At 49.8% G+C, this 19,961-nt stretch overlaps 2 long non-coding RNA genes across 2 annotated transcripts in view; both read left to right on the top strand.

The window, feature by feature from the left end:
- LOC119622944 (uncharacterized) overlaps positions 1-19,961 on the top strand; it is a 157,297-nt gene that overhangs the window by 119,143 nt on the left and 18,193 nt on the right. The gene's annotated exons all lie outside the window — the stretch shown is intronic.
- Positions 85-4,171, top strand: LOC140711180 (uncharacterized). Its single transcript, XR_012092314.1, has 2 exons — positions 85-2,812; positions 3,012-4,171. It is a non-coding gene; the product is annotated as an uncharacterized lncRNA (long non-coding RNA).

Raw genomic sequence — 19,961 nt, 5'->3', positions numbered from 1 at the left:
CCCTCCCTCCTTTCCCCTCCCTCCTTCACCCCTCCTTTCCCCTCCCTCCTTCACCCCTCCTTTCCCCTCCCTCCTTCACCCCTCCTTTCCCCTCCCTCCTTCACCCCTCCTTTCCCCTCCCTCCTTCACCCCTCCTTTCCCCTCCCTCCTTCACCCCTCCTTTCCCCTCCCTCCTTCACCCCTCCTTTCCTCTCCCTCCTGCACCCCTCCTTCCCCCTCCTTGATCTCCAGGGTAAGCAGATCGATAACGGGTTATAAACACGGAAAGGTTTTGGAAAAGCCGTCGTCCACTTTTCAACTCCATCTCTCCTGCCCGGAAGATGTAGGGAGAACCTGCCTTCAGCCCATCCTCATCCCGTAACAGGACAGAAAACCAAGAGGCAGAGACCCAAGTCCTGTCAGTGCCCTCAGGAAACCCCCCGTTTCCTCCTCATGGTGGAAGTGGAAACCATCCCGCTGGACTAGATCTTCCCGGAAAGCCCCTCCACCCTGAAAGCAAGGAATCTGGTTTGAACGCCCACACCTTGTTGGGGCCATCACTTTCTGCAGCTGAACCCTGTGTACGTGGCCCATTAGTCTTGCTAGTCCGGTGTTACTGGGTCCTGGGAGTTTCTGTGGGCTGATGGCAGGTGTTTACCATTGTGTTTAGAGAGGAGAATAGAACTTTATTGTGTCGAAATCAAACGATAACCATTGCCATGTGATTCCTTGGGTTGGTTGGGACCGGGGATGCTCACAGCTTTTTCTGAGGGTTAAGTTATTTTTTGAGACACTCTCGCTTTGTCGCCCAGGCTAGAGTGCAGTGGTGCGATCTTGGCTCACTGCAACCTCCGCCTCCTGGGTTCAAGCAATTCTCCCTGCCTTAGCCTCCTGAGTAGCTGGGATTATAGGTGTGTGCCACCACGCTCGGCTCATTACAAAAATGTTTAAAACAGGCAGGGTTTTGCCATATTGGCCAGGCTGGTCTCGAACTTCTTACCTCAAGTGATTGGCCCACCTTGGCCTCCGAAAAGGCCGGGATTACAGGCTTGAGCCACTGCGCCCGGCCTGATCCTGACATCTTTGAAAGCTGCCTTCATGTACCAAAAGCCAGTCTATGTTTGAAAATCAGACTTGAAGAGCCTAGCAGAAGACGGATATACTTCAGCTAGGTAAATAACTATGCATATGTTAAACATATGGGCCAAAATCTACCCCAAATGTTAACTCTTCTGCTTTACGTTTTATATCCATTTATGGTTATTCTTTCAGTATTAAGATTTTTAAAGATTCTTTTGATAATTATGGACAAATTACTAAAAAACCTCAGCTGCATTTGTAACACTTTAAAGTACTAATTGGATGATATTATTTTTCTCAGAGGCATTTTGGATAGCTACATAATTAAGGTTTATCTCTTTGCCAGAAATCTTTTTTTTTTCTAGATCAGAAACCTGAAAAGAAACAGTCCTTTGCATTAAGTGCTATTTCACTGTGTGACAATCTATTGTTGAATGTGAGAACAAGATCATCATGTATTTTTGGGATAATTCTTACTTCATAGTGATAATGCTAAGTGTTAAAATTATGGAACAATTTGTTTCTTTGAAAATTACTGTTTGCCTGCTCATCAGGTGGGAGCTGATGAGAACGTGAATGTAGAAATTAAATTGTATTTAGCTTGCAAAAAAGAAGTTTAAAAAAAAGCTTTTTTGTTTTGTGCTACTACTGAAATTGCTTAGCAGTGGAAATGAGGTAATTGCAGGCACCTAGAATTTTATATCCTTCACTTCCACGCTGGGAAGAAATTCTCCAACAAGCACAGCAATGTGACATTCTGATATAGAGACTCCTAGGCATCAAGCCCCATGGAAGGGGTGGTGATTACATGAGCGTTGGCGTTGATGCGGGGCACCCTCCAAGTTGGACGCAGGGAGCGAGCAAGGGCAGAAAGAACAGGCCCCTCAGGTGCCATGAGAAAACAAAGTGTTGGCAGCAGTGGTCGTGAGGGTTGGTGCCAGGGACCAGGAAGACGTGGCGGAGGGAGCATGTGCCTCAAGGCAGCCGTGGAACCCGCGGTCCCTGCAGTGAGGTCTGGTTTGCAGAGGACGTGGACGGCCACGCGGCAAGGCCTACAGACAGCTTGGACTTGGTTGTCTCAGAACTCTGGTGGGTGTTGAAAACGGCCCCACAGAGTTGCAGTGCACATTCTACGGACAGAAAGACGACGCTTGGAACTGTTCCCGGCACGAAACCAGCGCCCTGCGAACACTGGCCACTGCTGTCGTGACTGAGTGCTGTCCTCACTCAGGACAGTTCTGAACCTTGCTCTGCTCAGTTCACTTAATTGGGCCAGGAATGGGGTTGCCCTGCCTTCAACAAGTTTGACGCATTGCACGAGGACTCAGTCGATAATGTATTCTGTAAACACGCTCTCCCGCCAAGAGTGAGCGAAGCCCAGGGAGTGGGTGGTTCTTCAGTATTAGCCAGTTGTTTGTGTCGGGGCCAGTTGTGCGGCTCCCAGAGCGAGTGTGACCAGGAAGCCTCTCCCCCCGGAGGTGGCCAGCGTTCCTGTTACACGCGCCGTAAGCAGAAGGTGGGCACTGCTGGGGAACTTGCTCATGTTCCTGTTTTCTGATTGGAAATTCAAGGTTTCTGAGCATCCTACGTCAAATTTGTACATTGCTGAGACTGTACACATTTCAATACTTGTTTTTTTTCTGCTTTTCGGATCTATACAGTCTGGCATTTGGCCGTGGCTTCCAGGACAGACTGGATGCAGAGCGAAGTCCTCTCCTCACTGTCAATGTTTGCCGATGTCTTTTTGTATAAAGTTTGTATTTCTTGAGACTTTCAATTAGGTTTTTGCTTAACTAGACTTTTAAAATTGCCATGCACATAATTCTACCAGTTACAATCATGAGCTGACATGGGTTTTTGGTTTTACTTTGATGAATGTTTCACATTTGCATGCTGGATGTGGGGGCGGAGGTCATTTATCTGCTTTTCATTTCCTTCTTGGTTATACTTAGTGACTTTCAGGTAAGGTGTGGAAGGCGTGGTACAGAGTGAATTGCAGGCCGCACTGTGGTTGGTGGAGGACAGGCGTGGGCTGCAGCGGCGTACACAGTGGATGAGAGAAAAGAGGAGACTTCCATCCTCGAGGGAAACACACAACAATTTAAAACACTGATCATCTAGCTTACATGAGGTCCAACAAATTCAGTTTGCAAAGTTTAACTTCCAAGTTAATGTAGTAATTTTTCCCCTAAGTCATTAATTTAGTATCTTATGTTTAAATACATTTTTTTGTCTAAAGCAAGTCATAAATTCTAAAATGAATGACTAAACATGGAATAATTTTGGCATACAGCGCCTGAAGAGAAAACTGCCAGTATGCTAAAATATTGCATACAGATGCTTAAAAAATCGAATGCAGCATTCTTACAATGCATGTGCTTTCAGCATGTAACTTGGTGAGTAGTTTTAAGCTCTATTTGTAGGAATGTGTATCTTGAATATTTCAGGGCACCACTGCAGATGTGTGCGTGAGATGTACAAATACTGAATGTCCTTCTTCCTTCCCTTAAATAAAAATTAGCTCCTTTTTTTAAAATTTAAATTTAAATTTTTTTTCAAGTAAACTCTTGCTCTTGTTGCCCAGGCTGGAGTGCAGTGGCACAATCTTGGCCCACTGCAACTTCTACTTCCCGGGTTGAAGTGATTCCCCTGTCTCAGCCTCCTGAGTAGCTAGGATTACAGGCACCCACCACCATGCCCGGCTAATTTTTATACTTTTATTAGAGATGGGGTTTTGCCATATTGGCCAAGCTGGTCTCAAACTCCTGACCTCAGGTGATCTGCCCACCCCAACCTCCCGAAGTGCTGGGATTACAGGCGTGCGCCATCGTGCCCAGCCAATTCCCTTCTGTACTGATTTATACAGTTGTTTTTACTTTTCGTTTTTTTGAGACAGGGTCTCACTCTGTCGCCCAAGCTGGAGTGCAGTGACGCAAATCTTGGCTGACTGCAGCCTTCCCCTCCTGAGCTCAGGTATCCTCCCACCTCAGCTTCCTGAGTAGCTGGGAATAGACACATGTCACCACGCCCAGCTAATTTTTTTTTTTCTTGTATTTTTTGTATTTTTAGTAGAGACAGCGTTTTGCCATGTTTTCCAGGCTGGTCTTGAGCTCCTGGACTGAAGCGATCTGCCCGCCTCAGCCTCCCAAACTGCTGGGATGACAGGTGTGAGCACCACATCTGGCCCAATTTTTTTTCCTTCCAGGATTAGAAGGAGACTTTCAGAAAACCCTTCAACCTTACAAACTTAATTTTCCATAATAATATGCCTCTAGGATAAAAACAAGACAGAAACAAAGAAGTGTGTGTGGACTACAGTTAAAAATTTTTAAGGCAATGTAGCTTAGGAGAGTTGACATTTACAAAGAGCAGGAGGTCCATTCAGTGCCCTCTAGGCATTGGGAACGGCGGGCTGTGGGCAACCCTAACGTGTGCGGCGTCCTGAGACGTGATCGTGGCGCTCACGCTTTTACCGAGGGCCTCCCCCCGGAGTACCCGAGGCCCTTCTTCTGCAGTCGGCCAGCTAGGCAGCAGCTGCTGGAGAAGGAACACACAGTAAAAGACAGATGTACACGGTGTTATTGTGGCAGAGAGGTTAAAACCAGGCTCACTCTGTTCTTACTGTTTTAAAAAGCTACTAATGAAGTCCTTAAATATGTATTGCATTTCAGGATTTTAAAGCAGTGGTGGATGTGTCTGTGTTTCTCTCTAGCTCCCGTTCGGGTGCTCCCTGCGAAGAGAGCTCAGAGATGCCACGTTTTCTTGTTGAGAAGACGGGGCCTGGAGAGGTGTGAACCCCGTGATGGGGGTTGACTGACCTGTGGGGAGGCTGGGTCAGCGTGGGGATCCACCCCCACTCCAGGTTCCTGTAGGAAATCCACAGTTCTAAGTCTTTCTGATATGGGTAAGATGAACCTGGAAGAGGTGTTATTTTTTAAGAAGTAAGTGCCATGCTCTTTTTTCCTCATACTTCTCCGTGTTTAAGCAGCATTGAAGGATAAGGCACTACTAGCATGTTGGCTTGGAAACAACCTTGTTGGTTATTTTACGTTGAATCTGATATTAAGGTTGTCTGGTAACAGAAGTTTTCCTTTAACAACATGGAACTCTGTTGAATCTGTTGCCCCATTGGCTGAGCCGTCTGAAGTCGGTGCGGTGGCAGCTGAAAACGCCGCTTCCCCTTGGAGGAAGCCTCTGGCTTGGCAGGAGGCACCGCCCTTGATTGAGGGAGTGAGGCGCCTTTGCAGGGCCCCCCACACCGCACCTGCGGTTCTCTCCTGCCCCTGTTGGCTGGCCAAGCAGCCTCGCGACAGTGTGCTCAGCGTGAACGTTCACGGGGCAGGTCAAGGCTTTTGTTCCAGAAACACTGACTTTGGAAATGGCCAGTCGTGTGTGTTGAGCATGGCGAGAAAGACTTAACGTGTGTTTCAACTTCTTGAACAAAGCAAGTTGATGTTTCGAAGGCTAATGACTTTGCTATGATCAATATTCAGGAGAAAATAGGGTTTGATGAAATAGAAAGACAGGAGTGGCAAGTGACATGCTTGTGCCCCGTATGACTAAGCGATGACCTGGCCCTTCCACACCATGGCCTCTGAGCAGCCAGCATTGCAGATACTGGGTCAATTTAGATGGGACTCCTGGAACTGTCAGCCACCCGGGAGAAATACGAGTAGTTCTGTGTGCCCACGATCATGGTTCCCGCTACTGTGTCCAACAATGTGCCAGGTTCCGATTTCAGCATCGGGGCAGACACAGCCCTGAACGCTATCACCGACGTAAGTCCGTGTGTGCCTCAACAGACGGGCGCCGGCTGACGCCAACCCGAGGGCCCCGGCCCTTTTTATCTACCAGTGCGCTAGAAACAGCCTTTTACAAATACCATGAATGAGAGCTTCTCGTTATTCCTCCTCCGCTAGAAAATGTTTTTAGACTCTGAGCATTTTTTATCTCATTCTCAAAAAATTTTACCGCCTCTTCTTCTGTGTGGCCACCAGCGGGGACGTAGCATGGCCAATACCCCGGGAGTGCCCGTGAGTACCTGCAGTGCTGAGGAGGGCTGGGCCGCAGTCTCCTGTGATTGCACCAGCATTAAAATCTGCTTTTTTTTTTGTAAATGCTGAGCCTAAATTTTCTTTAAACCTCCAATACCCATTATGATGAACCCCTGCCTTGATGCTGAGGGTAGAAATTGAACTGAATATTTTATAATTGTAGTCATTGTCCTGAACGCACCATTGCATTTGTTATTTCTTCGGTCTTGGCTGTTGACCTCATTTTCCCCTGTGTAAACCGGGGATGTTAAATTACATCTAAGGCAATATTGGGGCTAGTTGAGTATTTTGCCAAGAGACAATAATAAAACATAGAAATATATTCTTCTGGTTTTTTTGTTTCGTTTTGTTTTGTTTTGTTTCTTTGTGAGACAAGGTCTTACTCTGTCACCCAGGCTTGAGTGCAGTGTTGTGATCTCGGCTCACTGCAGCTTCAACCTCCTGGACTCAGGTGATCCTCCCACCTCAGCCTCCTGAGTACCTGGGATCACAGGCACGTGCCACCATTCCCAGCTATTCACGTGGGAGTCTGAAGATCCGTACCTAATGCAGGAAGCATTTCATTTTTTTTTTAAATTTTAATGTCTAAAATTTTTCGCTAATTCTCAAGTTTTAATTTTTCTTGTCCAACTTAGTTCTCACGAATATTTTTCAGTTTTTCTTTGCCTTTTTTTTTTTTTTTTTTTTTGTAAACCCTTGGCATGAAACTTATTTCTAGCACTGGTAAATAAAAAAAAGCATTTAACATACAGCACCTGTAGTAAGTAACGTTTAGCACTCGTTTCTTGCTTTTCTGAGCGTCTTAAACTCTCTTCACTTTCTTTGCGAAGGAAATCTGCCCAGGTTTTCCCGTGTTCACTGGCTTTGGGGGCAACTTTCACCTTATTTTTGGCAGTCACTAATCTCTGACCTAGACGTTGCTTCTGTTCTCCTGGTGATGGGTGTCACGGCTTTGCTGCTGCGGGGCCGGCCCGGCTCTGGGCTGACCTTCACGCTGGGAACATGGACATGAGTGTCTTGTTTCAAAGAGGGGATTCCAGCATGGCTTTCGCTGCTCTTTCTCCAGCTTTAGCTGGATTTTTGGGTCTGTGAAAGTTGGGTGTGCAATGGGAGGGATTGAAGCTTCTTTTTTTTTTCTCCTAATTGTTACCTAATTGAATCTTACCCAGAGAGAATGGGTGAATTTGAGAGCAATCACTGCAGTTAGTTGAGCATCTGAAAGATGTGGGACAAAGCTGGTGTTGCGCTCCCTGTGACTTTTTTATTTTCAAGTTTCCACACAAAGTAGAGGTCCTTGTGGTATGTGATGTACACTTCCAGGCTTGAAAAAAATCTCTCTTTAATTCCAGGGTCCTCTGCTATAAATAACTTTCTATTTGTTGTTTTTCAGTTTGTAAATATGTAACAAATGTGTAGGGTCAAAATTTGAAAACCGAAATACGTGAGGCAAACACCCCACAAATGATCAGTTCCACCCACTTTGACTTCCCTTGGAGGGACTGTGTGATTTATTACGTGATTGTTTTAAATTCAGTTTTTCATTCATTCGAGTTACTCAAAGCTAGGTTAAACAATTTCATTTTCTTTCTTTTTTTTTTGTTTTGTTTTTCTTTTTTCTTTTTTTTTTTTTTTTGAGACAGGTCCTCACTCTGTTTCCGAGGCTGGAATGAAGTGATGCAATCACGATTCACTGCAGCCTCCACTTCCTAGGCTTAAGCGATCCTCCCACCTCAGCCTCCTGAGTAGTTGGGACTACATGTGCATGCCTGTAGAAATAGAATAATTTTGTAGAATTACAAAATTTTAATTCTGTAGAAATAAAATAATTTTTTTTATTTCTACAGAAACGTGGTCTCCCTGTGTTGCCCAGGCTGGTCTGAAACTTCTGGGCTCAAGCAGTCCCCTTGTCTTGGCCTCTCAAAGCATGGGGGTTACATGGATGAGCTACCGCGCTGGGCCTGAAGTTAACTGATTACAATAGAGAAAGAACTGGAGCGTGTAGTTAGTTGAGGCTTCCGTTGGCCAGGCACAGTCACCTTGGTAAGGGTATGTGTGTGTCCTCATTGCGCTTCTGATCCTGAGCTCCGAGGAATGAGGCTGTCTTGGGAGTGCTGTGCTTCTAGTCTCGTGATGGGTGAGTGACGCCGGCCGATCGAGGTCACCCTGGCAAATGCAGCAGCTGCTCAGGAGCCGGGACAGGGATGAAAAAGCTGCTGAGGGTCCCTCTGTGGACGCCTGAAGGGAGAGGGACGGAGATGTGAACATGGCAGCTGTGTTCTCCAGAGTCCTGTTTACTGACGGCAAAACAGGATGAAGCCTGAGAAGGTTTGGATTTGGGTCTGAACTGGGCTCGTCTGGCCATAGAACAGGAGCTGGTGACGAACTCAGGATATGAGGGTGTGAGGCGACTTGATGTGGATGGCTCCGGGTCGCTCCAGCCACTGTCCTGCAGCCGTCGGAGGCTGAGGATGTGTGGGAGTGAGCGTCTCTTCCCTGTCCGGCCACACCCTCTGTGCCCCATGACTCATGGCCTGGTCCTGGGCAGCATTTATGTTTGGGGTCTGTGGATGGCTCCAGTTGTTCAGTAAATTCGGTGATTCTCATTGGGATGATTGTGCCCCAGGGGATGTTTGCACCGTCCAGGGAGGTTTCTGGTTAGAACTGGGAGAAGGGATGCTCCCAGCTTCTGGTGCTGGAGACAAGGGACACTGTGGAAAGTCCCTCCAAGCACAGGGCGGGCTCCATAGTAGGAGTCTGGCTCAGGACGTGGCCGTGTTGTGCTTCAGAAGCCCTGGGCGGATCTGATACGGTGAAGTCGTCATTTTCTTTGGACACGTGTGTCCTCATCCTCACTCGTGATTTCCTTCTTGCCAGCATTGATGCTTAGCTGACGCCACAGCCCCTCAGAATCTATGCAGTGCTGGTGAGTGGGTCTTCTGGGCAGAACAGAATGAATGAAATACCTCAGAGCAGGTGCTACACATTCTCAGGATATGGCTGCAGGGAGTTTCGGTTGGACTCCTTTCATTCCCTAGCGCTGGCTGGTGCATTACTCTGTCCTGTAAGCTTGATCAGGTCACATCAGAAACACAGTAGGTGGGTGCCACGCTGCCGTCAGGTGTCGCGAAGGTGGCGGTGACCACAGCATTGAGAGTAATTCCTTGTCATAGTGGCCCCCCCCACCCCACGTACCCAGGGGCCCGGCTGTGTTCGGTCTTGAGAGTTTTATGCTTTTCTGGGCAGGGTCTCCCCCGTCTTGAAGCTTCCCTCCCCTTTTTTGGAGACTGAAGGAAGGAGAAGAGGAGCGATAGGGAAGGAGGGGAGAGAGGATTTGCAGCAATGGGTCCATTCCCACAGATTTCAATGTGGAGTTAAGGAGCCGAGACCTCCCCCACCTGCCCTCTTGTGTGCCTCAGGCACCAGGTTACACACACCCTCTGGCTTCCAGTGAGGGCTTCTTGGAGAAGCAACCAGCTCCCCGCAGCCAGTCTTGGTCAGTCCTGAGCTAGGGCATTCCACAGTAAAGGAGTGACATCACCTGTCTGAAAAGCATAAGGAGCCCCCCACGTGATGGTGCTGACGGGGCCACATCCTGGGTACCAGGCCAACGAGTATCTCCAGATAAGTGTTTCTGGCTGGCAAGCAGGCTGGCATTTGGATTGAAGTCCTGCACAAACTGCCATGGCCAGAGCCTGCAAGGCAGAGCCTGTACAGAGCAGCCCAAGAGCTGGGCATGTGCTGGGCCTGGGTGGACGTGGAGGCCATGCCATGGGGCGTGGGGGACCCTGCTCACAGCTCACCTCATGGTCGCCCAGCACTGACCCATCCACCTTACCCTCCTACCCACCACTCTGTGAACTCACCTGCCACAGATCTCCACCCACTGTCGGAAGCCCTCGGCCCACACGGACTCCTGGCCTTGGGATGCTTTGGGTTGCACCAGGGCTGCAGAGCCTGGGTCGCTCACTGTCCAACTCTCCTGGGGCGATGTGGGCCCCGCCCTGCGTCCCAGCAGTAGCATTTCTGCAGCAGATGTGGGGATATTCACAGGAAGAGGGACACGTCCAAGTCCATACACAGTTGGTTTTGCCGCCAAGTGGATGACAAAAATACCTTGCTGTGTGGGGCCGCTTGGAGGTGGGAACAGTGAGCGTGTAGACCTGTCCTGCTGTTACCTTGGTTAACACCTTGAGGTGGAGTCTGGGAAACCCCGGTGCACATGGGCTCCAGAACCGCTCCCCTTTCTGACACCAGAGCCCATTTCCCAGTGGAACCCCAGAGCAGCAACTCGGGCTCTTGCTCGCCTGTGTGGCTTTGTGTGCGGCTTCCTGCCGGTGAGCAGAGATGTGGCGTGGGGCTGAGTGTGGCCCGCCGGTAATCCAGCTGCCTGCCTCCTTCCCTGCCTGAGCGTGGAGGCTGCCTCTGCACGATGAAGGCTGTCACTTGGTGTGGTTCTTACAGCTGTGTGCCCATCCCACTGATCGTGGCCTGCCTGCAGGAAGCTACAGGAATGGCTTTGCCTTTAAACCTGCTGACCGCCCCGGCCTCCCTTACCCACGATGAGATGCCGAGAGCTGAGCTGTCCCGCTCGTGACTAACTCGCCACTGCCTGCAACCTGCTCTGCTGCCTGCCTCACCCCCACCCTGCTGTGGTGCCTGCAGGCCTCCCCTTTCACGAGGACCTGGGCTGTGCCCAGGCAGTCCCCTGTGTCGCTGAGGCCTGTCCTGCTACCGCACGGCCTCCAGAGCTCCCCTCGGCCCCTTGACCCGCATGAACCGGCTTCCGCTGGTGATTCAGGCCCCTTCTGTCCCTTCCTGGACCTCAGCGCAGGCCCTGGGGCTGGCAGGTGAGCACCCAGCACCCCCCGCTAACCGCTTGGCCCTGCTGCTTCAGGCTTACGAGAGCGCGTGCGACATGGCCGAGGCGTGAGGCCGCCACCAGGAGCTTTGCATCCACCTGTGTGTGGTGCCGGCCACGATTAGCAACAATGTCCCGGGCACAGAAATAAGCCTGGGCGCTGACACTGGCCTGAATGCTGTTGTCCAGGTAAGAGAACCCAGTTTCCTCCCATTGCTTTCTTTCATTTATTTTAGCAATTTGTTTTTTCTGTGCTAAGAATGAGCCAGATTTATTATTACTCTTCTCCACCCACCCCCACTCTTTATTAGCTTGACTTTATGTCGATCACACTGGCCAGAACAGGGTAAATTTTTTAGCTTCTCTGCCTTAGGGAGAATCTGTCTTTACTGACTAAAAGTGAGATGATATATTCAGTTCTAGGGGTCATGTTTCTATCCCACCTAGACTAGGGGAGCGGTGAGCACCATTTCTCTGGAGCCTGCCTCTCCTGCCTGCATTGACTAGCGAGGCTGCAGGGCCAGCTGTGGGAGCCTGCAGGAAGGGGTTTGAGTGCGTGGTACGTAAGAGCTCTGGGACACAGCCGTGTCCACTGGGGGCCGCTGCCTGGAACCACAGCCTTCCTGGTGAGATGAGAGGTTCTTGAGAGAGCTGAAATCAAGTCCTCCTGGGCAGGCAGCTTCACCAACATGTGCTATGGGAGGAGTGGATCCTGCCGGTGATGGGCGTGGTGCTGACAGCCACATGGTAGCCCCTCAGGTCCCTGATAAGCTGACCCACCTCTATGGTCATGAGCTGGACATGAGGACCTGTGGGAGTTTCACAGGCCTTTGCTGCGGAGAGGGTCCTCACTCAGCTGCAGACGGGACGGTGGCCACCTTGGCAAGTAGGGTCACATCAGTGGCTTGTCCGCCTTGTGCCTTCTGAAGAGCAGCCGCTGTCCTTTACCTTAGATCTTCACGTCCAAACCACCTCCGGAGTTTGCGGTGAAAACTCCCAGCCCTGTTGGAGACTCCTTAGTTCAGCTTGGCACAGAACCTCGGAAAACAGCAGTTCTGTTCCGGGTTCAGCCTCCTGTGCCTCCTACTCGAGCTGAGGGCCATCTCTCTCCTGGGCTTCTCCTTGTCGTGTTCCCTGGTGCTGTGCTGGCCTTGCAGAGGCTGGCCCAGGCTCGTTCCCTGGACTTTCTTGGGCCCCGTGCTTGTCCCCTGTTCATTGAATGCCGTTAGGTTCGGGCCATCGCTGGCTTAGCTCTCCTTTAGCACCTTGTAGATGTCCACACATGCTTCCACCCTCGCACCCCACACGTGGCGCAGCACAACCCCGGCCAGCGGCTGTGCTTTGCTGCGGGTCCCTTGCTGTAGCAGGGACGGGACCCCCACCCCCTGCCCTGTCTGGCCACCGACTTCAGTAGAGGCTCGGCTGCCGTGAGGGATAGCAGTCATGGGAAAACTGGCCTCCCTGCAGATTCACAGAGCAAAGTGGTTCTCACAGAGAAGTCAGTGGCTTTTTTCTACCTTAACGCTGTAGCAAACGCCACCTTATCTTTCACCACCAATTTATAGTTCTTTACACCCACGGAGCAACGTGCCGGTGATGTTTGAACTGTAGCCTGGGCTCTCGCTCCCATGGGACTCCTTAGGGAATTTCCTAGCAGGATCGTGTGTGTGCCCTTGCAGGGGGTTGTGTCTGCCAGGCACATCCCATTGTGTGGCAAGAATGGCTGAGGTCACAGGCTCTGCCTGACGAGTGCGGCTCACAGCTGCTGTCCACACAGGGCCACGCTTGGGATCGGCTTTTTTCTTGTCAGTGCTACTTTGACTAATTGCCTGAGGCACGGCTGGAGTGACTTGCTATTTTTAGAGGCTAATTCAGGCTTCAGATGCCATCTAGGTAATGAGGAGAGAGTTCAGGAAAGCTGTATCTAAGCTCCAGCAAAGGCGGGTTCTTCCATCCCAGCTTTCACTGCGTTTACAATGAGAGGAGCACACGGTCGGGGGCGTGGCTCAGGTGTCAGGGCTGCGCTGTTCCACGCACCCACAGCAGCAACCTGGCGGGAGCAGAACTCAGACACTCTCGGGCACAAATCAGCCTCTTGGGAGAGCTGTTTTGCCTGCGGAATTCTTTTGCCATTAAGTGGTTGATGTCATTCTTTGAATGAGTGACAGTAATTCCCCACCTCAGGGTGGGCTGCGGGGGAGATTCAGTTGGAAAAATAACCCATGAGGCTTTGTGCCTCTGGGGGTCCTGACGCCCCACCCACATTTTCCTTCCCATGCCCAGGATTCTCTAACACCAAGGGCAAGTCTTAAAGCCTTATGGCATCTTAAGTCTTAGATCGCAATTAGAGAGAGAGCCGGTACAGGTGGAACAGTGACACCCTCAGAATTCTGCACTGGCCCTTCAAGAAGGCAGTTGTGGGCTCTTTGGACCCTTGACGGGCTTCTGTCCTCTGTCCTTCCTAAGCACAAAGACAGGAATTCTTCCCATTGCCTGTTTCTCTCCCCACCTCGGCTTCTACACAATGCAAAGTGGCCCGCTAACTAGAGCCCGTGTTCAGTTTTGAATACATCAACCAATTATTTTGGGAGAAAAAGAATCTGTCAAACGAAGTATAGGTTGGAATGGTTTAATCAAGCCTGTGTTTATTCAACAAAGTGCGCTTTTAAATTTCATCCGAGGCACTCAAGTGAAAATTTCCCAGTGGGTGTTAAACTTTCGTGCACAGACTCTCATATGGCTCCCAGTCTCAAGTCCACACCCCCACTTCATGCTTTTACTCTTGGCTGAGTCCCATGGAGGCCGGTTAGGGAATCCTGCAGGATCAGCCCTTGACCTGGACAGACGGATGGACAGACGACTGGCTGGGGAATACTGTGCTTATGTCATTCAGTGACAAGTATTTCTTGAGCGCCTGCTGTTTGGGCTCGGCCGGGTCCTGCTGATGGTGCAGTGGTGTGAGCCCAGCCCACCGTTCCTGCCCTCATGGAATTTGCAGCCTAGTGAGGACTGCAAGTCAAATAACCACGAGGTAACTGCAGGGAGAGACACCGGGGTGATTTCTATGAAGAGAGAACATGAGGTGCCCCGAGAGCCCATGACAGAGGGAACTTTGCGGTCCTAGAAACCAGGCGGTGTTTTCCTGAGGAAATGGCATTTCCCTCTGGGTCAGAGCTGAGGAAGGTGCCTGTGTGTGTCCCGTGGCCGCTGTGACCCTGACCATACACCTGGGGCTGGAAAATAATACTCCCTCTCCCACAGCTCTGGAGGGCAGGAGCCATGGACTGAGACCGGAGTGTTTGCTCCAGGAGAGTCCCTCGTGGCCCATTCAGGTGCCCAGAGCTGCGGGCCTTGCACGCCTTGTTCCCTGGCGCCGCCTCCTCCCATGTGGGTGTGCAGCATCCTGCTCCAGGGCCTTCAGCCTCTGCACCCCTCATCTGCCGATGCAGGTCGTGGCACTTAGGGCCCACCTGGGTAGTCATCAGAATTCACCTTTATCACCGCATGAGGGAACAGTCCCAGGTTGCAGGGATTGGGACCGGGATTCCTTTGGGGGTCGCTCTCTCGCCCACCACTGTGCCTGAATGTGACGCACACGGCGGCCAGCGTATCCAGAGGCCCCAGGAGGACCTGGGGTGGCTGGAGCTACAGTGGGACCTGGTGTCAGAACCAGGCGAAGCAGGGATTCTCGAGAAAGGCTTGACGTGTACTTGAAGTGAGCAAAGGGTTTTGAATGACTGGATCAGATTTATGTTTTTTATAGATGGGTCTCCAGTCTGTGTGAACAGATTGGAGGGTGCCGGGGTGGGAGCTGAGGCACAGGTAGAGGCCCCGCGAGGTGGGGTCCAATAGCCATCCCCTCTCCCCTCCTTGGCTATTGGGAGCCATGGTGGACTCATAGCCTGTTTAAGATATTGTGAGTAATATCGTCTCCCCCTCTGGAAATAATGAACTCTTTCACAGACGGGTGTACACCTTCAGTGTATTGCTCAGGGAACAGTGATATAATTAATTATTAAACGTCAAGAATCGATTGTAATAATTATCAGTAATACTATCAATTAAAATTTTACCATTAATATGGATAATTATTTTAAATAGATGATGTCAAATTACCGTTTAATAATTATATCATTTATTAATGTTACTAATTTTTAATATTATCGTTTTTTGCCAGCATCACTCAGTATTGATTTAAGATTAATTGTTGATATCTTTATTTTATTAATAGTGTTAATATTAATACTCATCGTTAATATTTTTAATCAGTATTAATATTTAGTATCTTTATTGTCATTATTAATCTCGATGATTAACATTAATTTGTATTATATTTATTAATATTAATAATAGACTTGTTCCTCATATGCGGTGGGTAGAAGATGATATTCCTCCCAATATCGCAGAAAGTGTACATTCCTCTATGATGTTTTTCCTAATAACCAGGGGATAGAAGATGATATTATTGAAACTACCGCAGTGTGTGTACATCCTTTCGATCATCTTGTTCCTTCTATCCAGGGTACGAGAGGATGATATTACTCCCAATATCGCAAGGGACCTGGACCTCCACTGTGATATTTTCCCTCACATCCAGCCGGGGAGAGGAAGATATTACCCCTCATATCACAGGGGTGTACATCACCTTGTGATGTTGTTCTGTATATCCTGGGATGGAGAAGATAATACTAATGGCAATATCGCAGGGGTTTTACACACCCACTATGCTATTGTTCCGAACAACATGGTATGACTCCCAGTATCACAGGAGGGGTACATCCTCCTGTGATATTGTTTCTTATATTCAAGGGGAGAGAATGATATTACTCCCAATATCGCAGGGGTTGCACACACCTCCTGCGACATTGTTCCTAATATCCCGAAGAGGAGAGCATAATATTACTCTCAATATCTCAGCGGGTGTACACCTCGTTTGTAATATTTTTCATAATATCCAAGATGGGAGAGGATGATAAGACTCCCAATAGGCCAAGAAGTGTACATCCGCCTGTGATATAGTTCCTAACATCCAGGTGGGGATAGGATGGTATTACTGCCCAAATCGCGCGAGTTATAAAACCCCTTCGATATTTAGTCTACGATCCTGTGGGGAGGGGATGATATTACTCCCAATATCAAAGGAGGTATACACCCCCTTGAGACACTGCACCCAATATCCACGTTGGGTGACGATGACAATATGCCCAATATCGCAAGGGATGTACACAAACCCTGGGATATTGTTCCTTATATCTAGAGTGGGAGAAGACACTATTACTTCCAATAACACAGGGACTGTGGCTGTGCACCCTTCCTGTGATATTATTCTTAATATCCTAGGCAAGAGAGGATGATACTACACCCAATATCGCAGGGGGAGTAAACCCACCCCGTGATGTTGTTCTTAATGTACTCAACCTCCCACCTCCAGGGATATCGTTTCTAATATCCAGGGGAAGAGAGGATAACATTATGCCCAATATTGCAGGGGAGTGTGCACACCCTCTCTGATGTTGTTCCTAGTATCCAAAGGTAGAGACAATGATGTTACTGGCCATATCGCAGGGGGTGTACACCCTTCTGTGATATCATTTTTGACATTCAGTGGGGGAGAGGATAACATGAATCCCAATATCGCTGAAGGTGTACAGACCCCTGTGCTGTAGTTTCTAATGTACAGGGATGAGACAAGAATATTGCTCTCAATATCACCGGGGGTGTAACCACCCTGCCCCCTGTATGTTGTTCCTGATATGCAGTGGGGTGGAGGCTGATAGTACTCCCAATATCCCAGAAGGTGCACACACACCTGTGATATAGTTCCTAATATTCAGCGGGAAAGAGGCTGATTTTACTTTCGATATCGCAGTGGGTTTACACCGCCCCCAACCCCGGGGTATCTTTCCTAATATCCAGGCGGGAAGAGGATGACATGGCTGACAATATCGAAGGGGGTGGACACCTCTACTGTGATATGGTTCCTGATATCCGGGGGGTGAATGGATGATATGACTCCCAATAACGTAAGAACCGTACAGCCACCCTGGGATTTTGTTCTTAATAACCACAGCGGAGAGAGGATATTACTACCAACATTGCAAGGGGTGTACCCCCCTCCTGTGATACTGTTTCTTATATCCAGGAAAGAAGATGGTATTACTACCAATATTGAAGAGATATACAACCCCTATGGGATATTGTTCTAAAGATACAGGTTGAAAGAGGATGAGACTCCATCCAATATAACAAGGGGTGTACACACCTCCTGTGATGTGAATCGTAAAACCTAGGAGAGAATGACATTGCTTCCAAAAACACACGGGGTGTACACCCACCCTGTGACTTCGTTCCTGTCATCTAAAGGAAGAGATGATGATACTAGTCCCACTACTGGAGAAGGTACACACCCCTCTGGGATATTGTTCCTCATAACTTGTGGGGGAGAGCATGATATTATTTCCAGTACGACAGTGGCTTGACACCCAGTCTGTGATATTGGTTCTGCACACCAAATCTGTGCCCCTCATTTCCCATGCATTCTCTCCACACTTTTGGAACCTCGGGGGAGGCTTTGTCTTTGGTTACAGATGAAGAGACGAAGGGTCTGAGAGGTTAAGCAAGTTTGTTACTGGAAAGCAGTTCCGATCCAGACCCCAAGAGAGGTTTCTTGGATCTCACGTAAGAAAGAATTCCGGGCGAGTCCATAAAGTGAAAGCAAGTTTATTAGGAAAGAAAAGGAATAGAAGAATGGCTACTCTGGCCAGGCGTAGTGGCTCACTCCTGTAATCCTATAACTTTGGGATGCCGAGGCAGGTGGATCACCTGAGGTGAGAAGTTCGAGACCAGCCTGTTCCAACATGGCAAAACCCTGTCGCCACTAAAATACAAAACATTAACTGGGCGTGGTGGCAGGTGCCTGTAATCCCAGCTACTAGGAAGGCTGAGGCAGGAGAATCACTTGAACCCAGGAGGTGGAGGTTGTAGTGAGCCAAGATCACGCCACTGCATTCCAGTTCAGCCAATAGAGCGGGACTCCATCTCAAAAAAAAAAAAAAAAAAAAGAAAAGAAAGAAAAAAAGAATGGCTGCTCCATAGGCAGAGTGGCCCCAAAGGCTGCTGGTTGCCCATTTTCATGGTTATTTCTTGATCATACGCTAAACAAGGGTTGGACTATTCATGAGTGTTCCAGGAAAGGGGTGGGCAATTCGCAGAACTGAGAATTTATGCCCTCCCTTCTGAGACCACGTAGGGTAACCTCCAGATGTTGCCATGGCATCTGTAAACTGTCGCAGCGCTGGTGGGAGTGTCTTATAGCAGCTAATGCATTATAATTAGCATATAATGAGCCGTGAGGAGAATCAGAGGTCACTCTCGTGGCCATCTTGGGTTTGGTGAGCTTTGGCGGACTTTACTGCAACGTGCTTTATCAGCAAGGTCTTTATGACCTGTATCTTGTGCCGACCTCCTATCTCATCCTGTGACTAAGAATGCCTAGCCTCCTGGGAATGCGACCCAGCAGGTCTCAGCCTCCCTTTACCCAGCCCCCATTCAAGATGGAGTCGCTCTGGTTCACGTGCCTCTGACAAGTTGGCCTGGGTTGAGTGTTCCCTAGTGTGTGGTTGTTGGAGCTGTTCCTAGGAGTAAGAGGTATTGCCAGTAGGAAACAGGTCTCTGTTAGCCCGGGGGCTGGCACTCTGCACCAGTATGTCGGCCTCATTTTAGTAGTGACAAAACTGGGGCTCAGAGACATCAACTCCCTCATCCCGACCCCCAGACTGTCAGTGGTGGGCTGGGGTTTGAATGTGGGGCTTGAAGACCCATCATCTCCTCTGGTCCCCCAGTCTCTTCTGCCCAAGAGGAACAGGATCCCAGGATCCAGGCCCCTCATGGCACCAGCCAGGGTGGGTGGAGATGGGGAGGCAGAGTTCCAAAGCCCCCCGGACTCTGAGGCAGGTCGGGGACCAAGAGCAACCCGGACCTACGGGCCCCACCCCGAGAAGAATGGCTGCAGGCCCGGCCCAGCGGGCAGGAGGTCTGTGTCCTCACTCAACGTGACGACGCTTCCGGCTGCTCCAGCCAGGCCGTGCTGTCTTCAAGTTTCCAATCATGCGGCGGCCTCTCCAATTCCCAAACCCAACCCACAGAGACAGCGATCTGGGGTCTTCGTGAGGTTTGTCAGCAGCTCTGACCCGCTGCTTCCCACCAGCCCCGCGGCCGGTTCTGGAAAGCTCTCTGCTGCCCCCTGCTGGGGAGGCTCAGGGTAGGGCTCTGGCTGCAAGCATGGGGTCCCAGAACCTCCTGGCTCTGTCACCTCTGCTGGGTGGAAAACCAACCCAGGATTGAACCAGCAGATGGGTGCCTGATTCCTTATTATCAGAGCTCCGCCCACTGGCAAGTCTCTCTCGGGGCCTCAGTTTCCCCTTCCATTAAACGAGGGGCTTGGGGGATACCAAGGAGGGGTAACTACTTACTGAGGATGGGAGGTTTCTTCTGGGGAGATGAATACATTTTGAAACTAGATGGCGTGAGTGGTTGCACAGGACTGTGAATGCACAAATGCCACCACATTATTCGCGTTGAAATAGTTGCATGCGATGTGAAAGTCACCTCATTTGAAGTGTTTAAAAGAGGGGCCTGGGAGAGTGCAGTGTACGTGAGAATCACGTGGGACACCCATAGTCTCTGAACCTCTGTTTTCTTGTGTAAACTGGCAAATAGACCGTGTGAACTGTATTCCCTGGGGCCAAGAGATTCCAAGAAGGAAAACCTGGGATTCCTGGCTCTGGGATGAGGTCCGGGGGCCAGAAGGGGAGGGGCATGTGGGGATGGATGGGGTCAGCCCAGATAAGGCTTTCAATACTGGGTAGCAGCGTCTACACAGGTGGAAATCCCTGCATCTCACTTCCCGCAGGGCTGACCAGTGGCCAGAGGTGGGACTGGCCAGGCTCGGCCCAACCAAGTCTGGGAGCAGAGGAGACTAAGTGAGGGAT

This window comes from Chlorocebus sabaeus, unplaced genomic scaffold (genome assembly GCF_047675955.1).
Source record: "Chlorocebus sabaeus isolate Y175 unplaced genomic scaffold, mChlSab1.0.hap1 unalloc_scaffold_255, whole genome shotgun sequence".
NCBI lineage: Eukaryota > Metazoa > Chordata > Mammalia > Primates > Cercopithecidae > Chlorocebus > Chlorocebus sabaeus.
This window is presented reverse-complemented; position numbering and strand designations above follow the sequence as displayed.